This window comes from Triticum urartu, chromosome 1, assembly GCF_003073215.2.
Source record: "Triticum urartu cultivar G1812 chromosome 1, Tu2.1, whole genome shotgun sequence".
In the NCBI taxonomy this organism is placed as follows: domain Eukaryota; kingdom Viridiplantae; phylum Streptophyta; class Magnoliopsida; order Poales; family Poaceae; genus Triticum; species Triticum urartu.
The window spans coordinates 321468668-321490234 of record NC_053022.1 but is presented as its reverse complement, the minus strand read 5'-3'; the positions used below and the strand labels follow the sequence as shown (position 1 = coordinate 321490234).

Sequence of the window (21567 nt, the reverse complement as noted above, 5' to 3'; positions counted from 1 at the left end):
CGATGTAATCTTCTTTTTGCGGTGTGTTTGTTGAGACCGATGAATTATGGGTTTATGATCAAGTCTGAACAATATTTGAATCTTCTCTGAATTCTTTTATGTATGATTGGTTATCTTTGCAAGTCTCTTTGGATTATCAGTTTGGTTTGGCCTACTAGATTGATCTTTCTTGCAATGGGAGAAGTGCTTAGCTTTGGGTTCAATCTTGCGGTGTCCTTTCCTAGTGAAAGTAGGGGCAGAAAGGCACGTACTGTATTGTTGCCATCGAGGATAACAAGATGGAGTTTTCATCCTATTGCATGAGTTTATCCCTCTACATCATGTCATCTTGCTTAAGGTGTTACTCGGTTTTCATAACTTAATACTCTAGATGCATGCTGGATAGCGGTCGATGAGTGGAGTAATAGTAGTAGATGCGGGCAGGAGTCGGTCTACTTGTCTCGGAAGTGATGCCTATATACATGATCATACCTAGATATTCTCATAACTATGCTCAATTCTGTCAATTGCTCAACAGTAATTCGTTCACCCACCGTAGAATACTTATGCTCTTGAGAGAAGCCACTAGTGAAACCTATGGCCCCCGGGTCTATCTTCATCATATTAATCTTACAATACTTAGTTATTTCCTTTTCTATTTACTTTGCTTTTATTTTACTTTGCATCTTTATCATAAAAATACCAAAAATATTATCTTATCAGATCTCACTCTCGTAAGTGGCCGTGTAGGGATTGACAACCCCTTATCGCGTTGGTTGCGAGGATTTATTTGTTTTGTGCAGGTATGAGGGAATCGCGCATAGCCTCCTAATGGATTGATACCTTGGTTCTCAAAAACTGAGGGAAATACTTATGCTACTTTGCTGCATCATCCCTTCCTCTTCAGGGAAAACCAACAAAGTGCTCAAGAGGTAGCAATCGGCAACTGGCAGGAGCCATATGGTTGTCGCTTTATTGTATGCAATGCAATCGCCCTGTAATTGCTTTACTTTATCACTAAGCGGTAGCGATAGTCGTAGAAGCAATAGTTGGCGAGACGACAACGATGCTACGATGGAGATCAAGGTGCCGCGCCGATGACGATGGTGATCATGACGGTGCTTTGGAGATGGAGATCACAAGCACAAGATGATGATGGCCATATCATATCACTTATATTGATTGCATGTGATGTTTATCGTTTATGCATTTTATTTTGCTTTGATTGATGGTAGCATTATAAGATGTTCTCTCACCAAATTTCAAGATAAAAGTGTTCTCCCTGAGTATGCACCGTTGCGAAAGTTCATCGTGTCGAGACACCACGTGATGATCGGGTGTGATAAGCTCTACGTTCATCTACAACGGGTGCAAGCCAGTTTTGCACACACAGAATACTCGGGTTAAACTTGAAGAGCCTAGCATATGCGGATATGGCCTCGGAACACTGAGACCGAAAGGTCGAGCGTGAATCATATAGTAGATATGATCAACATAGTGATGTTCACCATTGAAAACTACTTCATCTCACGTGATGATCGAACATGGTTTAGTTGATTTGGATCACGTGATCACTTAGATGATTAGAGGGATGTCTATCTAAGTGGGAGTTCTTAAGTAATATGATTAATTGAACTTAATTTAATCATGAACTTAGTACCTGATACTATTTTTCATGTCTATGTTGATTGTAGATAGATGGCCCGTGTTGTTGTTCCGTTGAATTTTAATGTGTTCCTTGAGAAAGCAAAGTTGACATATGATGGTAGAAATTACACGGACTGGGTCCGTAACTTGAGGATTATCCTCATTGCTGCATAGAAGAATTACGTCCTGGAAGCACCACTGGGTGCTAGGTCTGCTACAGATGCTGTTGATGACGTTAAGAACGTCTGGTAGAGTAAAGTTGATGACTACTCGATAGTTCAGTGTGCCATGCTTTACGGCTTAGAACCGGGACTACAACGATGTTTTGAACGTCATGGAGCATATGAGATGTTCCAGGAGTTGAAGTTAATATTTCAAGCAAATGCCCGGATTGAGAGATATGAAGTCTCCAATAAGTTCTATAGCCGCAAGATGGAGGAGAATAGTTCTTCAGTGAACATATACTCAAAATGTCTAGGTATCATAATCACTTGACTCAACTGGGAGTTAATCTTCTTGTTGATAGTGTCATTGACAGAGTTCTTCAATCACTGCCACCAAGCTACAAAAGCTTTGTGATGAACTATAATATGCAAGGGATGAACAAGACAATTCCCGAGCTCTTCGCAATGCTAAAGGCCGCGGAGGTAGAAATCAAGAAGGAGCATCAAGTGTTGATGGTCAACAAGACCACCAATTTCAAGAAAAAGGGCAAAGGGAAGAAGAAGGGGAACTTCAAGAAGAACAGAAAACAAGTTGCAACTCAGGAGAAGAAACCCAAGTCTGGACCTAAGCCTGAGACTGAGTGCTTCTACAGCAAACAAACTGGTCACTGGAAGCGGAACTGCCCCAAGTATTTGGCGGATAAGAAGGATGGCAAGGTGAACAAAGGTATATGTGATATACATGTTATTGATGTGTACCATACCAGAGCTCGCAGTGGCACCTGGGTATTTGATACTGGTTCTGTTGCTAATATTTTCAACTCGAAACAGGGACTACGGATTAAGCGAAGACTAGCTAAGGACGAGGTGACAATGCGCGTGGAAAATGGTTCCAAAGTCGATGTGATCGCCGTCGGCACGCTACCTCTACATCTACCTTCGGGATTAGTTTTAGACCTAAATAATTGTTATTTGGTGCCAGCGTTAAGCATGAACATTATATCTGGATCTTGTTTGATGCGAGACGGTTATTCATTTAAATATGAGAATAATGGTTGTTCTATTTATATGAGTAATATCTTTTATGGTCATGCACCCTTGAAGAGTGGTCTATTTTTGTTGAATCTCAATAGTAGTCTCAGTGGTGATACACATATTCATAATGTTGAAGCCAAAAGATGCAGAGTTGATAATGATAGTGCAACTTATTTGTGGCACTGCCGTTTGGGTCATATTGGTATAAAGCGCATGAAGAAACTCCATACTGATGGACTTTTGGAATCACTTGATTATGAATCACTTGGTACTTGCGAACCATGCCTTATGGGCAAGATGACTAAAACGCCGTTCTCAAGAACTATGGAGCGAGCAACAGATTTGTTGAAAATCATACATACTGATGTATGTGGTCTGATGAATATTGAGGCTCACAGCGGGTATCGTTATTTTCTCACCTTCACAGATGATTTGAGCAGATATGGGTATATCTACTTAATGAAACATAAGTCTGAAACATTTGAAAAGTTCAAAGAATTTCAGAGTGAAGTGGAAAATCATCATAACAAGAAAATAAAGTTTCTACAATCTGATCGTGGAGGAGAATATTTGAGTTACGAGTTTGGTCTACATTTGAAACAATGCGGAATAGTTTCGCAACTCACGCCACCCGGAACACCACAGCATAATGGTGTGTCCGAACGTCGTAATCGTACTTTACTAAATATGGTGCGATCTATGATGTCTCTTACTAATTTACCGCTATCGTTTTGGGGTTATACTTTAGAGACGGCTGCATTCACATTAAATAGGGCACCATCAAAATCCGTTGAGACGACGCCTTATGAACTATGGTTTGGCAAGAAACCAAAGTTGTCGTTTCTTAAAGTTTGGGGCTGCGATGCTTATGTGAAAAAGCTTCAACCTGATAAGCTCGAACCTAAATCGAAGAAATGTGTCTTCATAGGATACCCAAAGGAAACTGTTGGGTACACCTTTGATACGTCTCCATCGTATCTACTTTTCCAAACACTTTTGCCCTTGTTTTGGACTCTAACTTGCATGATTTGAATGGAACTAACCCGAACTGACGCTGTTCTCAGCAGAATTGCCATGGTGGTATTTATGTGCAGAAACAAAAGTTCTCGGAATGACCTGAAACTCCAGGGAGCATATTTTTGGAAATAATAAAAAATACTGGCAAAAGATCAAGGCCAGGGGGCCCACACCCTAGCCACGAAGGTGGGGGCGCGCCTGCCCCCCTAGGCGCGCCCCCTACCTCATGGGCCCCCTGGAGATCCTCCGACCTCAACTCCAACTCTATATATTCGTGTTCCGAGAGGGAAAAAATAAGGGAGAAGGATTCATCGCGTTTTACGATTCGGAGCCGCCGCCAAGCCCTAAAACCTCTCGGGAGGGCTGATCTGGAGTCCGTTCGGGGCTTCGGAGAGGGGAATTCGTCGCCATCGTCATCATCAACCATCCTCCATCACCAATTTCATGATGCTCACCGCCGTGCGTGAGTAATTCCATCGTAGGCTTGCTGGACGGTGATGGATTGGATGAGATTTATCATGTAATCGAGTTAGTTTTGTTAGGGTTTGATCCCTAGTATCCAATATGTTATGAGATTGATGTTGCTATGACTTTGCTATGCTTAATGCTTGTCACTAGGGCCCGAGTGCCATGATTTTAGATCTGGACCTATTATGTTTTCATGAATATATGTGAGTTCTTGATCCTATATTGCAAGTCTATAGTCACCTACTATGTGTTATGATCCGGCAACCCCGAAGTGACAATAATCGGGACCACTCCCGGTGATGACCGTAGTTTGAGGAGTTCATGTATTCACTATGTGTTAATGCTTTGGTCCGCTACTCTATTAAAAGGAGGCCTTAATATCCCTTAGTTTCCGCTAGGACCCCGCTGCCACGGGAGGGTAGGACAAAAGATGTCATGCAAGTTCTTTTCCATAAGCATGTATGACTATATTCGGAATACATGCCTACATTACATTGATGAATTGGAGCTAGTTCTGTGTCACCGTAGGTTATGACTGTTACATGATGAACCGCATCCGGCATAATTCTCTATCACCGATCCATTGCCTACGAGCTTTCCATATATTGTTCTTCGCTTATTTACTTCTCCGTTGCTATTGTTACAATCACTACAAAATACCAAAAACATTACTTTTGTTATCATTACCTTTTGCAACCGTTACCACTACTATCATATTACTTTGCTACTAAATACTTTGTTGCAGATATTAAGTTTCCAGGTGTGGTTGAATTGACAACTCAGCTGCTAATACTTGAGAATATTCTTTGGCTCCCCTATCTCGAATCAATAAATTTGGGCTGAATACTCTACCCTCGAAAATAGTTGCGATCCCCTATACTTGTGGGTTATCAAGACTATTTTCTGGCGCCGTTGCCGGGGAGCATAGCTCTATTCATTGAGTCACTTGGGATTTATATCTGCTTATCATTATGAAGAACTTGAAAGATCCAAGAACCAAGATTTATCCCTCAACTGCGAGGGGAGGTAAGGAACTGCCATCTAGCTCTGCACTTGATTCACCTTCCGTTTTGAGTAAGCTTGCGACACCTAAACCTGCTTCTGCTATTGATTCTGATATGTCACATGTTATTGACGATGCCACTTCTGCTATGCATGATACTTATGATGAAACTACTTCTATGCTTGATACTACTATGCCACTTGGTGAATTTCTTGCTGAACAACTTGCTAGGGCTAGAGAGAATGAAATTATTGAAACTGATAATATTGATGAAATGATGATGAAGACTCTCCCCCTAATAAATATGAATTGCCTGTTGTTCCTGAGGGTTATGTTATGGATGAAGAAGCTACTAGAGCTATTTAGCTTGCAATGATAGATATGATCTAAAGAGGTTATTAGCTAAATGGAAGCAGCAATCCCTTAATGCTACAATGAAACCTGACCCTGCTTTTGCTACTTCACCTATCTGTGTTACTGATAAGGATTATGAATTCTCTGTTGATCCTGATATAATTACTTTGGTTGAATCTGATCCTTTTTATGGCTATGAATCTGAAACTGTTGTGGCACATCTTACTAAATAAAATGATATAGCCTCCCTGTTCACTAATGATGAGAGAACTCACTACTTTTATATCCTTAAAATATTTCCGTTCTCATTAAAGGATGATGCTAAGATATGGTTTAATTCTCTTGATCCTGGTTATGTGCGTAGTCCCCAGGATATGATTTATTACTTCTCTGCTAAATATTTCCCTGCTCATAAGAAACAAGCTGCCTTAAGGGATATATATAATTTTGTGCAAATTGAAGAAGAGAGTCTCCCACAAGCTTGGGGGAGGCTTCTCCAATTACTTAATGCTTTGCCTGATCATCCTCTTAAGAAAAATGAAGTACTTGATATCTTTTATAATGGACTAACCGATGCTTCCAGAGACTACCTGGATAGTTGTGTTGGTTCTGTTTTCAGGGAAAGAACACCGGATGAAGCTGAAATTCTATTAAACAATATGTTGACTAATGAAAATAATTGGACACTTCCTGAGTCTATTCCTAAACCAACTCCGAAGAAGAGAGGTGTTCTATTTCTCAGTCATGAAGATATGCAAGAGGCAAAGAAATCCATGAAAGAAAAGGGTATTAAAGCTGAAGATGTTAAGAATTTACCTCCTATTGAAGAAATACATGGTCTTAATTTACCACCTGTCGAAGAAATGCATAATTTTAATCCATCTCCTATTGAAGAAATACATGGTCTTGATAACCCGACACAGGTAGTAAAGGTAAATTCTCTCTATAGATATGATAAAGCTGAAATCCCATTTACTAAGTTTGCTAGCCCATGCTTAGATGAGTTTGATAAATTTATGGTTAAGCAAGAAGATTTCAATGCTTATTTTGGTAGAGAATTAAAACGCAGTGCTGATATGCTTGAACACTTGGGTGATTATATGGCTAATGTCAAAGGTGAACTTAAACTTATTAGTAAACATGCTTATATGGTTACCACTCAAGTAGAACAAGTACTTAAAGTTCAAAATGATTTGCTCAATGAATTGAATAGTAAGAATAATGATTTTGTTGTTAGAGTGGCTACTAGAACTGGTAAAATGACTTAGGAACCTTTGTATCCTGAAGTCCACCCTCAGAGAATTGAGCAAGATTATCAGAGAAATAATATAGATGCACCTAGTCCTTCTAAAAGGAAGAAAATGAAGAATGATAGGACTTTGCATGCTTCCAGTGAACCTATTACTGAAACACCGGAGAATCCAAATGATATTTCTATTTCTGATGTTGAAACACAATCTGGTAATGAACCTGAAACTAGTGATAATGTTAATGATAATGTTCATGTTGATGCCCAACCTAGCAATGATAATGATATGGAAATTGAACCTGTTGTTGACCTTGATAACCCACAGTCAAAGAATCAACGTTATGATAAGAGAGACTTTGTTGCTAGGAAACATGGTAAAGAAAGAGAACCATGGGTTCAGAAACCCATGCCTTTTCCTTCCAAACCATCCAAGAAAAAGGATGATGAGGATTTTGAGCGCTTTGCTGAAATGATTAGACCTATCTTTTTGCGTATGCGATTAACTGATATGCTTAAAATGAATCCTTATGCTAAGTACATGAAAGAAATTTTCACTAATAAAAGAAAGATATCGGAAGCTGAAATTTCCACCATGCTTGCTAATTACACTTTTAAAGGTGGAATACCAAAGAAACTTGGAGGTCCAGGAGTACCCACTATACCATCTCCATTAAAAGAAACTATGTTAAAACTGCTTTATGTGATCTTGGAGCCGGTGTTAGTGTTATGCCTCTCTCTTTATATCATAGACTTGATTTGAATAAGTTGACACCTATTGAAATATCTTTGCAAATGGCTGATAAATCAACTGCTATACATGTCGGTATTTGTGAGGATGTGCCTATTGTGGTTGCAAACGTTACTATTTTAACGGACTTTGTTATTCTTGATATTCCCGAAGATGATAGTATGTCTATTGTTCTTGGAAGACCCTTTTTGAATACTGCAGGGGCTGTTATTGATTGCAACAAAGGCAATGTCACTTTTCATGTTAATGGTAATGAGCATACGGTACACTTTCCGAGGAAACAACCTCAAGTTCATAGTATCAATTCTATTGAAAAAATTCCATCGATTATTTTTGGAGGTTTTGAATTTCCTCTACCTACTATCAAGAAGAAATATGATATTCTAATTATTAGGGATGTGCATATCCCCGTTGAGGTAACTTAGTATTATTCGAAATTTCTTCGGTCCCATGTTATTCGAAATGAGTTTGTTAACAAGACCTGATCAACCTTGTTAATGGATTCCTTTTGATGATCATGAGATGGATGAAGTTAGAAAGCACAACTCTCTGTACCCTCTTTTTACTTTCTGTTATTTATATTAAATAAAATAAAAATAGTATTTTCTGTCTGTTATCTGAATTATCCGTGCAATATAAAAATACCCCGAAAATAAAAGTTCTCCAAATGCCCTGAAATTTAAATATGATTTTTTTGGAATATTTGAGAATATTTGGCACTGAGAACACGGCAGGGGGGGCATCCACCTGGCCACGAGGGTGGAGGGCACGCCCCCTTGCCTCGTGGGCCCACGGTGGCCCTCCTCCACTTATTCCTGCACCCACACACTCCTTCTTCCTCCCACAAACACCATTATCCAGCTCAAGAACGAGTTCTAGCTCATTTTGCTGCGATTTTCGATCTCCTTGTTCAAAGCACCTCTCACAAAACTGCTTTGGGGGATTGTTCCTTGGTATGTGACTCCTCCAATGGTCCAATTAGTTTTTATTCTAGTGCTTTATTCATTGCATATTTTTGCTGCTTAGGTGACCATGTTCTTGAGCTTGCATGTCAATTTTATGTGGTTCCAAGTAGTTTTGATGTATGATATAGGCTCTAGGCACTTGTAGGAGTAGTTGCTATCAATTTTGTTGAGTTTGGTTTACTTTTATTTGAAGTTACTAAAAAATTCAGAAATTTTTCAGACGAAGAAATATGTTTAGGAAAATGTACCAAGGTGGTTCTCCAAGGAAACAAGGACCCAGGCTTGCAATGTGTGATGTTGATGATGAGCCACCAAGGGACACTCCAGTGCGGCCTTGTGAATGGCCTTCAGAGGACTTCATGGATCGAGCAGGAATTAAGGAAGAATTTAACGCATATTTGCGTAATGCTGATCTTGTGAGCTTCGAGGCAGAAAAATGCCGTCAGTATCACTATCTCACTAGTTCCTTTGTGAGGAGGTTTGAATTTTTATCTTCATGTAATTATCAAACTGTCATGTTTGATCTTTATGAAAACTAGTTGACCCGTTGCGTCAAATGGCGCAGAGACCTGCTGAAGACATGTTGTCGATGAAAATAGTTTCATGCTGCGAGAACCTTCAACTAAATCATACTATTTTTTAAACATGTTTATTACGTTGTTAAATAATAGTCTGGGAAAAGGGGAGCTTTGCATAACATGAATATGGGCACTATGATGAGAGTAAAGTTGGCATGGTTGTATTTTTTTTAGCAAGTTTGAAAACATGGTTATCATGATGAGAAACCTGGCCATGCATATTTTCCTGCAAAAAAAAGGGAAAAGGATAAGAAACCTAAGGGAAAAACATGGTTTAGTTGATTTTGTTACGCCAAATGGCGCAGAGACCTGCTGATTCTATGTTAGCGATGAAAAGAAATACATGGTTCAGTTGATTTTGTTACGGGCAAACACACATGACAACAAATTTAATCTCTCTTAGTTGCAAACTTCACAAAAATCATAGAGTGGACACTAAATTAGCAGAGGCACGCTAAAGCCATGTCCGTGATGAAAAACAATTGCATGGTTTGATCCCCTTTAATAGGAAACACGATGGATTGTTATGCACAATGAGATGAATGGACACATTTTAACTTGATAGTATAGAGTCTCATTTAAAAAAATGTCTGGGCAAGCACGTGTGATAATAAATGAAATATACTTTAGCCCCATAAATGGTGTGTTGCTGTGTACAATGAGATGATATATACACATTCTTATTTGGTTGTATAAAGTCTAAGATGGTACAGAGACCCGTTGAATCCATGTGGACATTGAAAATAAAATCCGTAGTTTGTTGGTTTAGTTGTGGGCAAGCACATATGGCAACAATTGTAATCTCCTTCAAGAAATAAAACGGTGGCTTCTATCTACAATGAGACGTATATGCACATTTTAATTTGGTAGCAGAGTTGCACCCGAAACAAAATCCATGATTTAGTTGGCTTATTAGTTGTGGGAAGGCATATATTGAGCAAAATTAATTTCCTTTAATAGAATAAAAAATGGTGGCTTGTCGTCCCGATGATAAAAGACCACAGTGGGCAAGTACATATTATAATAAACATAATCTCCTTTAGTCGAAAAAATGGTGTCTTGTACACATTCTAATTTGGTGGTGTGAAGTCCCATTCAAAACCTCTGGCAGATTTACACATCGTCACAGTAATGTGACTTGATTAGTCTGTGTTGATTGATAATCTATGTTGTTTTAGGCTTCCACCACGGCTGAGCATGAGGGGAGCTCGCATGCAGTGGTGGAGCTACACTGTCAAAGGTGGGCGTGCCAGTACAAAGGAATCCACTATTTTTCTCTCACAGCTCAGCCTACTCTCAATCCTCCACTTCATTTGCTACCGGCGGGACGCCGTGGCCTCTTTTTGTAACACGTAGCACCGCTAGTGCTCGCATGGATGATCCCGTGAACATTAGCTCTGATGAAAGTGTGGACAGCAGCTCCGCTGAAGCCGTGGACACGATCTCTGATGAACATGTGGACACCAGCTATGATGAAGGCGTGGACACCAGCTCTGATAAAGGTGTTTTCAGCAATGCTAGACATCAGTTACGCACAGGAAGATAAATGTATCTACAACCACAAACAATGCACATGTAGAAAAGGAGAGCAAACCTTGAGGAGCAGAAACGAGATGCAGGTCTAGGAACAGAGCATTTCGTCTAACCTGCAAAACAAACACAGACAAAAAGGCAAGAACACAGGAACAACTATGCAAACATAAAGCACATCTATCTATCAGCGCATTAAAACATGTCTGAATGGCCATCCAATACATACAGAACAACAGGACAACATCACAATAATACCTTTAATCTAAGAGAATAATACTAAAGAAATGATTTGAAGGAGAATAGAGCTATAAAGTTTTTATTAATCGATGAGTAGCCTGGTTCTCTTCCCAATAATAAATATGCAGAAACTGAGGAAGATGGTCACCGATCAATTTGATATGCTATGCTTTCTGCCAAACTAAGAGATACAACCAGCCAATATATTTTTAGCTCCATTACACGAATCTGATTGTAAGCTAATCCATCATCAGCACACAAGGGAACAGCCCATGGTATATGCACACAGGGGGAGCAGCATACGCAAAACGCAACACTCATAAGAAATACAAAGAAAGAAGCTAAGGAGCAGTGCATTACCAGAAGGAAGAAGCACAACCAGGGCAGCAAGAGAAGAAAAAATGGTTGGATCACTGCGTAGCAGAGTAGGCTATAGATAATCAACAACCTGTGAACTGAGAGTAAATTCATAACATAGTGTTCCAAACGAGCTTCAGACAACAAAATTTACATTTTGAAAAGAAGAAACAATTTTACCTTTGCTAGGCTAAACAAAAAAGGAAGATCGTGATAATATTAGAACATCTAACTAACAGTGCCTTAATGTCTCCGAGCTCATGACACGATCTGTAGTGAGAAGGATCAACAATTTTCAGTTTGTTGACACATTAGAAAACTACATGGGAGTTGCACAACTCCAGCGCTAACTGAACAACAAATGTCAGTGTGCAAGCTTTAGCATATCCAGGTAAAGTTCTCAATGAACAGAGTTTGTGATGGACGATTCTTCAGTGAATTGCAAAATCAAGAATTCAAGGTGCAGTTCATCAGAGAACATAAGCAATAGCATTCCTTTTTGCATAAATAAAAAAAGAGGATCGAAACAATTAACAGAAGAAAGAACCACCTTTTGGTTGGCAAGCCTCCCCTTTCAGGGAATCCACCCTTGTTATGCAAGCCTTGTGGCATCTGTAACCCTGAAACCACACATAAACTCACCATCAGAAAACCGAACTTTCAAGCTTCCTAACATCCAGCAAAAGAATCAATCATGCAATCAAGATATGTAGGTAAACAAAAGAAAGAAAGCTTTTCACTACAAATCTCATCTAACTTTGTCATATTCTCTACTCTCCCTCATGTAGTCATGTTTATAGCATCAAAATTTGAGAACTATACCTTGGGCATAAAAAGGGCAGAATATAGTTCATGCATTATTGCATCAGCTTTAAGGTACGTCAATCAAACAAATCCCAAGCGTACGAATTGAACAAACTACTGACAGAAAACTGGAAGAACAAAGTAACATAAAAACACTTTGATTAAAAAATGTAGACCTACTGTAATCGGCACTCAAACGGTGCAAATATAAAATGATGCCAGCCACTGATTATTCATGAACCCAACCCATACAGATGACTAAAGTGCAGAAAACTGAGTGTCCAAACATGCAGAATTATTTGTTTGACCAACAACTCCCCTATTTCAGTTTATTTTGAGGCCATACCAGGTTCAGAATAATAGCAATGCTAGACAAGACGATAATGAGCTTCTGACCATGTTGTCGAGCAGCAAGTAGTCGGAGAAGGCGTGGTGGCCGCACTCGTGGGCGATCACCCAGATGTCGTTCATGACGCAGCCCTGCACGACCCAGTAGAGCGGACAGGCGCCCAGCTGTTGCATGCTCGGGAGTGCTGGGATCCAGACCAACGCGGCGTACAGGAGGGACGCGATGATGACAAGGTCATAGACCACATAGGAGAAGGACCTGATCACCGAGCACTGGAAGCGTGAGGCGGGATTGCCTTCTTGATCTGGGCCAGCGTGAATGCCGGCTTGTCCGTCGGCGCACGCTGGAAGATCTCACCGGCGCTAGCGCGGCCGAGCAGCTCCTGCTTCTCCCGCTCCTTCTCCATCATTCTGCCGCCGGCAGCCATGATGTCGCTGACAACAACAAAAAGCACTGGTGATCAGATAGTGTGGATGAAGGTATATATATAGTATATCATTCAAGAACGAACATATATTCTGCGTTGTGTGTGTATCTGTTTGTCAAATGAGGCTAAGCTAAACTTCAGTTCAGGTTCAGTCAAGTTTTAGACCCAATAAAAAAACGATAGGTTGGACTGGACCGGCTTTCATTCATGACAACACATGTCATTCAATAAGTTGTACTTGGATAGTTAACTGATTGCCAAGCTAAGTAAAAAAGAACTGAAACTGTAACTGATTGCCAAGCTAAGTAAAAAAGATCTGAAACTGTAATTCAAGACTTTTGATTTGAAATTCAACAAAAATGCAACTGATTCAACGCTGTAGGTCATATGTGTCACCAATGTAAAGAAGAGCTTGCAATCCGAGCCAATATAAAAGACATGCGTCATCCATAATGTTGCAAAACAAAAATCCTAAATTGGCTAGAAAATTCAGACTAAAAAGATCAACAAGTACAGAGAAAGGACTGATTTTGACAAGAAAAACTACTACTACAAGCTGCAAGAAAAACTACTACTACAATTTAATAATTGCACTATAAAAAGAGCTTATGTTTCACAGTAAAAACTACTGCTACAATATGTAGATCTTTAGCAACGCTTCCACCTCACATTTTATGCTTCCACAAATACCAGGGAAGCCATTTGATGCACCCATCTGCAGAAGCCCTGTAGCGTCCGCTTCATTTGGTACAAGGAGATATCTCTCTTAAAAGATCTTAATGACAACCTTCACAAATTTCTTCAAAACTTTTATGACCATACTCTCTGCAACTGCAATCTACGCTTATCAAATGTCTTGAGCATTTAAATTTAAAGTGGCAAAAAAGCAAAACACACCCTAAATCATCACGCATAAACTGGTTTGAATTATGGATGTGCCAAATAAGAGGTTTAGCTAAACACATTACTACAACACAGTAGTTCTAAAATTATTACACATGGAGTAAGCATGCTAACCTCTCCATCCTACATTCCAGGTATTTCTTCAAGAACATCCGACATTCAGGCTGAGCTCCTATTAATTTCAGGCAGGCAAGATAGTACTTCTTCTCCTGTTTGAACCTGCAAAAATGATTGTATGCATCCTAAGTGTATACAACATGATCTCTGAACACAATTTTATTCAAAGCATATGAAAAAATACTAATTGGACTAAGTGCTACAATCATCTTCTAAACCTAATCAAGGGAAACAACATGGAGCAAAAATCTCCAAATAACACACGGCCAAAGAGAAGCTATTTTTATGTAGTGTTGTACAAGTTCAGAGAGAGAGAGAGAGAAGCTCACCTCGGTGTGTGACATCAGATGCAATCGCTGACATGTGCGCAACCACCAAAGCTGCGACCGTAGTCTTGACCGCCCACACTCATCGGCTCGCCATCACCTCGCATCGACCGAGCCACCGCCTGGACCCCGGGATCTCCTCTTCCTCCTGCAGATCCGTGCCTGCTGTTTGCAGCACGAAGGGCGAGCCTCCTGGAGAGGCTGTGGCGGCCGCGAGGACGTGGGATGGAGACAGACGGCGTGTCGTAAGGGAGGACAAGGAAGAAAGGGAGGGGAACCGCAGGAGGATGGGGAGCTGGCCGTGGGACAAGACGAGCGAGGACGGGATTGGGTGCGGCGCACGCGGAGAAGATTTGGGCAGGGGCGGCGCGGATCTGGTGGATGGAGTAGCCCTCATCGCCCACCTCCCCTGTCCATTCATCCCGCCACCGAGCTCACAGGGGCGGCGAGGCTCCTGGGGGAGGCCGTGGCGAGGCAAGGAGGAGGGATGGAGGAGGCGGGAGAGGCTGTGGGGATCGAGGGGAAAGGGGGCTAGGGTTTGGGTGGTGGCTGGTGCGGGAGTGGGACGAGGCGAGGATGGATTGGCTGCCGGATGCGCGGTGCGGGGTGCGGATTGGCCAAAACCTCATGCACGCGGCCACCGTCAACCCAGCCAACAAGCGCGCGAGACGAGCCCACTCGTCATTGACCGGTCAAAACAACTGCGAGGTGAAAATCGTGTTTGACCATGAGGTGGAGATCTGACGGCCTAGACACGCCAGAAAACCAGATCCGACGGCTGACGAAGACCAATCGAGGGAGCCTTCTGGGAACGAGTTGGCTAGCCTCTGTATAGTTTTAAATTCTTACACTATAGATTTAGAGGACTTTTCCACGATGGGGTAGTGCTAGTGAACCTCGCAAATCTGAATTTAGAGATTTTCTTGATAGTATAGTTATGGGGGAATCTAGAGATATAGCACAAGCTACCATAGGGAGCATTCATTTTCCTGTTATACATTATTTTGCTCTCTTCATAGGTAGATGCATTAACGGTAAAGATGAAGCATGTCATATGTGTGTCCCTAACCTCAGTATTCTTAGGAGTGCTGTGTTAGGAGATACATTATTTAGGAGCCATTGTTGCACGTAGGTTGCATCTTAATAGATTTAATGGAGATTTCTTTGGTGAAATTTATGCAACCCGCATAGCTAATTTTCTTGGTATAACCATACGTGAGGATAATATTGAGTAGCCTCCTGCTTATTTGGATTATGAGGCTATGGTTCGTCATCATTTTGTTGAGAGGAATGATCAGTTCCTCCAGTATCGATTAATCTTTGACAGACGACGCACCTATCACGTCGCTCTCCCTGCTTCTACTTTCTTTGACTTTCAGGCAAAGGGAGATATTTTATAACCAGAGAGGAGGCCGAAGAGTATAAGAGGAGGGCTGAGATAGCTCGCCTCCAAGCTGCAGCCCACGATGCAATGACTGCTGCAACTCAGTACGACCCCAACTGCAACTTTGGATATCCGCCAGGCCATCCGTGGCATTAGACCAACTTAGGCCAAAAGCCTAAGTTTGGGGGAGTACGTATTTCTCACCGGCATTACATTCATGTTCACACACTCGTTGCTAGATGTCGGTGCTCATACTTTTTCACTGTATTATCCATGCTAGTTTATTTTCTTTTTATTGCTTTCTTCTTGTGTGTTTAATAAACATTAAGAAAAACAAAAAAATTAGTTGTAGGTTTTAGCTAGTTTTAATTTCCATGCTTGTAATAGTAATTAAAAAGAAAATTCAAAAAGATTTCTTGTTCTTCTTTTGCTTGTTGGGAGCTTTCCCGTGTATATAGTTATATTTCTTTTCTTTTCTTTGGGGGTCGATAGGAGAAGACCTTAATTAAATTGTTGAAGTGGCTCTTATATGCATTATTGTTGATCTGACAAAAGAGCCCATATTGCTTTGTCTTCTCCTGTTTATTGAATGCTTGCAGATTCCAGCTTAGTCCAATGCACGTGCACTATTATTATTATCCACATTGTTCGGTCATGCAAGTGAAAGGCAATTATGACGATATATGATGGACTGACTGAGATAAGAAAAGCTGGTATGAACTCGACCTCTCTTGTTTTTGTAAATATGATTAGTTCATCGTTCCTGATTCAGCCTACTATGAATAAACATGTTTGCAATGACAATTAGAGATCATAATTTCTTGTGCCATGCTTAATTAGCTAGGAGCCTATAATGGTTTACCTTGCGTGCCAACATGCTATTAAAATGGTTGTGATGTGGTATGATAGGGTGGTATCCTCCTTTAAATGATTTAAGTGACTTGACTTGGCACATGTTCACGCATGTAGTTGAAACAAAATCAACATAGCCTTCACGATATTTATGTTCATGGTGGATTATATCCTACTCATGCTTGCATTCAATGTTGATTAATTTTAATGCATGTTCATGACTGTTGTCGCTCTCTAGCTGGTCGCTTCCCAATCTTTTGCTAGCCTTCACTTGTACTAAGCGGGAATACTGCTTGTGCATCCAATTCCATAAACCCCAAAGTTATGCCATATGAGTCCACCATACCTACCTATATAAGGTATCTACCTGTCATTCCAAGTAAATTTGTATGTGCCAACCTCTAAACCTTCAAATATTCATTCTGTTTTATATGCTCGAATAGCTCATGTATCAACTAGGTTTGTCCGTATCTTCCATGTTAGGCGGGTTATTCTCAAGAGGAGCGGACTCCGCTCCTCACTCACGAGAAAATGGCTGGTCACCGGGATGCCCAGTCCCATGCTTTATGCAAACTAAATCAAAATAATTGCAAACAAAACACCCCTCGGACTCTTGTTAGTTGGAGGCACTCGTTGTTTCGAGCAAGCCATGGATTGATGCTTGTTGGTGGAGGGGGGATATAAACTTTACCATTCTGTTTGGCAACCGCCTATAATGTGTGTAGCATGGAAGATATCGCCACCTCTTGGTTGTTATGTTGACAATGAAAGTATACCGCTCAAGATATTGTTCATCTCTATTTCAAAACCGAGCTCTGGCACCTCTACAAATCCCTGCTTCCCTCTGCGAAGGGCCTATCTATTTACTTTCATGTTGAGTCATCATCCTTTTATTAAAAAGCATCAGCTGGAGAGCACCACTGTCATTTGCATTCATTACTGTTAGTTTACATTGAGTATGACTTGACTGGATCTCTTTTACCATGAATTACAATGTCTAGTCAGTCCTTGATCTTTAAAGGTGCTCTGGATTTATGTTTTGCGGTCTCAGAAAAGGCTAGCGAGATACCATCCTGTTATATCATATTATGATTGTTTTGAGAAAGTGTTGTCATCTGAAATTTATTATTATTGCTCGCTAGTTGATTATGCCATTGATATGAGTAAACATGAGACCTAAGCGTTATTGTGAATATGGTTAGTCTATAATCTTTGCTGAAAACTTGAATGCTGGCTTTACATATTTACAACAACAAGAGCAAGCAGAGTTTGTAAAAGTTTTTCTTTATCACTTTCAGTTTGTCAACTGAATTGCTTAAGGACAAGTAAAGGTTTAAGTTTGGGGGAGTTGATACGTCTCCGTCGTATCTACTTTTCCAAACATGTTTGCCCTTGTTTTGGACTCTAACTTGCATGATTTGAATGGAACTAAACCGGACTGACGCTGTTTTCAACAGAATTGCCATGGTATTATTTATGTGCAGAAACAAAAGTTCTCGGAATGACCTGAAACTCCACGGAGCGTATTTTTGGAAATAATAAAAAATACTGGCAAAAGATCAAGGCCATGGGGCCCACACCCTAGCCACGAGGGTGGGGGCATGCCTACCCCTCTAGGCGCGCCTCCTACCTCGTGGGCCCCCTGAAGCTCCTCCGACCTCAACTCCAACTCTATATATTCGTGTTCGGAGAGAAAAAAATAAGGGAGAATGATTCATCGCGTTTTACGATACTGAGCCGCCGCCAAGCCCTAAAACCTCTCGGGAGGGCTAATCTGGAGTCTGTTCGGGGCTCCGGAGAGGGAAATCCGTCGCCATCGTCATCATCAACCATCCTCCATCACCAATTTCATGATGCTCACCACCGTGCGTGAGTAATTCCATCGTAGGCTTGCTGGACGGTGATGGGTTGGATGAGATTTATCTTGTAATCGAGTTAGTTTTGTTAGGGTTTGATTCCTAGTATCCACTATGTTCTAAGATTGATGTTGCTATGACTTTGCTATGCTTAATGCTTGTCACTAGGGCCCGAGTGCCATGATTTCAGATCTGAACCTATTATGTTTTCATGAATATATGTGAGTTCTTGATCCTATCTTGCAAGTCTATAGTCACCTACTATGTGTTATGATCCGGCAACCCCGAAGTGATAATAATCGGAACTACTCCCGGTGATGACCGTAGTTTGAGGAGTTCATGTATTCACTATGTGTTAATGCTTTGGTCCGGTACTCTATTAAAAGGAGGCCTTACTATCCCTTAGTTTTCGCTAGGACACCGCTGCCACAGGAGGGTAGGACAAAAGATGTCATGCAAGTTCTTTTCCATAAGCACGTATGACTATATTCGAAATACATGCCTACATTATATTGATGAATTGGAGCTAGTTCCGTGTCACCCTAGGTTATGACTGTTACATGATGAACCGCATCCGGCATAATTTTCTATCACTGATCATTGCCTACGAGCTTTCCATATATTGTTCTTCGCTTATTTACTTCTTCGTTGCTATTGTTACAATCATTACAAAATACCAAAAACATTACTTTTGTTATCATTACCTTTTGCTACCGTTACCACTACTATCATATTACTTTGCTACTAAATACTTTCCTGCAGATATTAAGTTTCCAGGTGTGGTTGAATTGACAACTCAGCTGCTAATACTTGAGAATATTCTTTGGCTCCCCTTGTATCGAATCAATAAATTTGGGTTGAATACTCTACCCTCGAAAACTGTTGCGATCCCCTATACTTATGGGTTATCAACCTTCTATCACAGATCTGAAGGCAAAACATTTGTTGCTAAGAATGGATCCTTTCTAGAGAAGGAGTTTCTCTCGAAAGAAGTGAGTGGGAGGAAACTAGAACTTTATGAGGTAAGTGTACCTGCTCCCTTCACTACAAAAAATACACTTCCGTGATGATACGTGTTTGTCACAGTAGGTCACGTTTTTTGTCATGCATGTACATGCATGACAAATTTATGACAGAATCAAGATAGTCATACCTGTGTTGTCGTAGAAGTGTTCCATGACATTACCAAAATTATCATCACAGAAGTGTACACTTCCATGATGATAATCCACGCGTCACAGAAGTGCTTTCGTCAAGGGTGACCGACACGTGGCATCCACCGTAACGGAACACCGGTAAGCTATCGGGTCAGGTTTTGGATCCGATAACCCGTTAACAGCCCTGACCAATGGGAAATTTCCATGTGTAAAATTCTTATTGGTCGGACGAAACACGTGTCAGCTCGTCAATGGGTCAGATAGGTGCCTATGATATGTCGACACATGCCACGGCCCACCACTGGCCCATTTAGCTTACAAAGCTGGCCCGTTTGACTAGGTCAAAAGTTAACAGGCTGGCCCATGAAAACCCTGTTAATGGTCTCTTCGCAAATAGCCCATTTTACGGCCCATTAACTCACGGCCCGTTAGGCCCTAAAGGAAATCGGCCGAACAACGTCATGTGGGTCGTCGAATATAACACCAGCCCATTTCTCATTTGGCCCATGTATGGCCCACGACGTCTTTCGGCCCATATGAGGCCTTCGTATCTTTCGGCCATTTACAGGCCCACGGTGACTCTAGCCCATAATGGACAATAATTTTCTTTATACCCGTTAACGGCCCGTGATCTACATGGGCTGTTTCCAGTCTATGTTAGCTTTCGGCCTATTGACGGCCCATACGTTCTTGGGCTCCTTTTCGGCCCTCGATTACTTCCGGCCCGTTCTGGCCTGTTCCCCTGATGGGCCAAATTTGTCCCATGGCAAGTGTCGGCCCGTTACTGGCCTGTTCCCCTAATGGGCCAAATTTGGCCCATGGCAAGAGTCGGCCCATTACTGGCATGTTACCCTAATGGGCCAAATTCAGCCCATGGCAAGAGTTGGCCTGTTTCTGGCATGTTAAGCCGTTGCGCCGTTTCCAGCCCGTCCTATATTCTGGCCCATTAACGACCCGTTATGTCTGTGATAGAATTAAGCCTTTGCTGTCCTACGGCCTATTAACGACCCGTTACCGTGCTGAGCCGATACCAATTACGCCCGATTACGGCCCAAGTAGACCCATTTATCCGACGGCCCGAGGCCCACCGATTACAGGCCCATTTATTGACGACCCGTAGGAGACCCATGGATCCTACGGCCCATATATGGCCCATGGTAGTTGCGACCACTAGCAAACCAGGGAAAAAGAAGACTAGGAAATAAATAAGGCCGAAACTAACGCTAGGCTATTAAGGCGATTGCACAGGTTACATCCACTCGGCATCAAAGATCGCCACCAGTGCAAATATAGGGAACACCCTACACTATGCAAAAATGGCTTGCTGTTTTCTTCAACCGGTGGCTGCACGTTAAGAATAAATTTTGTATCGCACCAAAACAAATTACAACTATATAACAAAAGGAAGGTTGGCATAAAACTTAACAGTTTAGCAGATAAATGCACCACCAGAAGTTCAGAAGCTCAGTTCATTTGATCTGACTATTACATTTTCATGTTGTATTGTCCGATGGAGCACCGTAACCCTCGCCTTCATTTCCCCTAGGCTCCTGAACAACATAGCAAATGTCTGATAGTCTGGATTCAAAACCTTGCATATCTTGACGACATTGAGCAATGTTTCTCCTTGTTTCACAAAGGGTCTCTGTTAGGGAATGGACTTGTGTCTGGAGCACAGATACAACATTGCTTTGAGATTGCATATCTTGATCATGAGGCAGTTTGGATGATATTGCCTTAACAACCAACCCAGTATTACGCAGGAACGTGCTTTTGGCACTATTAGTGGACAAGTACTGACCCACTGCAGCAAGAGTTGACATTGCGGTTATAGTTGCCTCGCCGCCTTCAGAAGGTGGCGGTTCCACCATTTTTTCCATAGCTCGCTGAAAAGTTGAGGTTTGACATTAGTAGTACCAGAACAGAAGATATTAAGGAGGCAGCAAAACCAAACAAAATAGCTTTGGTCTATATACAGAACTTATTCTGGTGAACCCATGTAAAATATTAGTTGTATTTCATTACAAAGTACATAATAAAACCAGGTTCCAAACATAT

General features: G+C 41.3%; 1 long non-coding RNA gene across 14 annotated transcripts; it reads right to left on the bottom strand.

The window, feature by feature from the left end:
* Positions 1-10225: 10225 nt before the first annotated feature.
* On the bottom strand, positions 10226-14872 carry LOC125509867. 14 transcript variants are annotated; one of them, XR_007284319.1, is made up of 6 exons: positions 14264-14868; positions 13932-14036; positions 12485-12921; positions 11885-11954; positions 10802-11604; positions 10226-10700 (listed from the first exon to the last, which is right to left on the bottom strand). It is a non-coding gene; the product is annotated as an uncharacterized LOC125509867 (long non-coding RNA). The 14 variants fall into 14 exon arrangements; XR_007284308.1 differs by having other exon boundaries at positions 12535-12921; XR_007284320.1 differs by adding an exon at positions 13584-13752 and having other exon boundaries at positions 10802-12921; positions 14264-14872.
* Between the last annotated feature and the right edge of the window lie 6695 nt (positions 14873-21567).